Source organism: Pelmatolapia mariae, linkage group LG4, assembly GCF_036321145.2.
Source record: "Pelmatolapia mariae isolate MD_Pm_ZW linkage group LG4, Pm_UMD_F_2, whole genome shotgun sequence".
Lineage (NCBI taxonomy): Eukaryota > Metazoa > Chordata > Actinopteri > Cichliformes > Cichlidae > Pelmatolapia > Pelmatolapia mariae.
This window is the reverse complement of record NC_086230.1, coordinates 19,440,664-19,442,355: the sequence shown is the minus strand read 5'-3', so window position 1 is coordinate 19,442,355 and position 1,692 is coordinate 19,440,664.

The window sequence follows — 1,692 nt, the reverse complement described above, 5'->3', positions numbered from 1 at the left end:
TGAAGTAGAAAATTCTTTTCAGCTTAAACACAAACATAAAATGCAATTACCAGACTTTTTTTACACATTGCTAGAACTGGGTTGGACTGGCTTTTTTCTTCATGGTATAAATTCAGTTAGTTTAGCAAACATTTCTCAGAGATTTTGATCCAGATCGACACGAAAGCATCACACAGTTGCTGCAGATTTCTCAGCTGACCACAAGTGACGGGAATCTCCTGTGCCACCACAGTCTGAACTGTTGACAGAGTGGATCCATGCTTTCATGTTGTTTACACCAAATCTGACCCTCTTATCCAAATGTGCAGCAGAAATCAAGACTCATCAGACCAGGCAACATTTTTACAGTCTCCTTTTGTCCAATGTTGGTGAATCCATGTGAACTGTATCCTGTTCTTAGCTGACAGCAGTGGTATTTGGTGTCGTCTTCTTCTACTGTAGCATGTCTACTTTAAAGTTTGACATGTTGAGTGTTCAGAGATGCTCCTCTGCATACCTTAGTTGCAACAAGTGGGTATTTGCCTTTTTGTCAGCTTGAGGCAGTTTGGCCATTCTCGTCTGAGGCATTTTCTCCCAGAGAACTGCTGCTCACTAGATATTCTCTCTTTTCTTGGACTATTCTCTGAAACCCTGGTTGTGTGGGAAAATCCCAGTAGATAAACTATTTCTGAAATACCAGCTCATCTTGCACGAACAACCTTAATAAAAAAAACCCTCCATTCCGATGCTTGGTTAGAACTTGAGCATGTCCTCTTGATCACTGAGTTGGCACAGTTGCTGCCATGTGATTAGATGATTAAAGATTTGCCTTCATGAGCAGTTGTGCAACCCAGTGTGTACCTAATAAAGTGGCCAATGAGTATATGTACACGTGTGCAGTTGAGTTGACCACCATGTCAGACAGACTGCTTTATACAGCACCAAAAATACTTCACTCTTAAACACATCTGCTGGCTTGTTTAAGACTTAGTCAAAGTTCCTCCAATATAGTACAATTAAAAATGACAAAACAGCTATATCTGAGATAACGGCAACAACTGCAGCTCGCCATTTTACCCTCTTAGGCTTTCTGTTGGATATTAATTGAATAAAACAAGCTTACCTTTCAGTACACCGTCACACTTTGTATCATTCCAGCAGGGCTCTCTGCAAGTCAACTTGTGCAAGCCAACCGATTCACGAATGTGTCACGAATGACTTGGGAATCAAAGCTTCTTCCACTTCCATTCCAAAAGATCAAACTCCACTTTTACCTCGTCCACGACACAGTGTAGTTAAAATGTAAGAGATTTATTACTCCACACAGGGAGGTCTTTTCACAACAGAGTCCTGTTGCCAGTAAAATAACTGTGATTGCTGAATGTCTTAAATGCATGTAAAATACACTAAGATGTGGGCAGAGATAATATGCTATCAAAGTAACATTGAGATTGTGTGTGTGTGTTCACGTCCAGGACAGAAAAATGCAGATACAGGCTTATCTTACAAAGACAAATGCTCATCAAACACTGCACCTCAGTAGCAGAGATTAACTGGTTGCAGCAATGCCATGTGGAGCAGTAATCAGGTTGTAAAGACACAGGTATATGAGGTGTTTGATTTTGCCCTGGCATAAATACAGTCCATTCAGCATTCCTGTATAAAGACAGCTTAAGTTCTGAAGAAGACATTCACCCAAATGTGGATCTCACA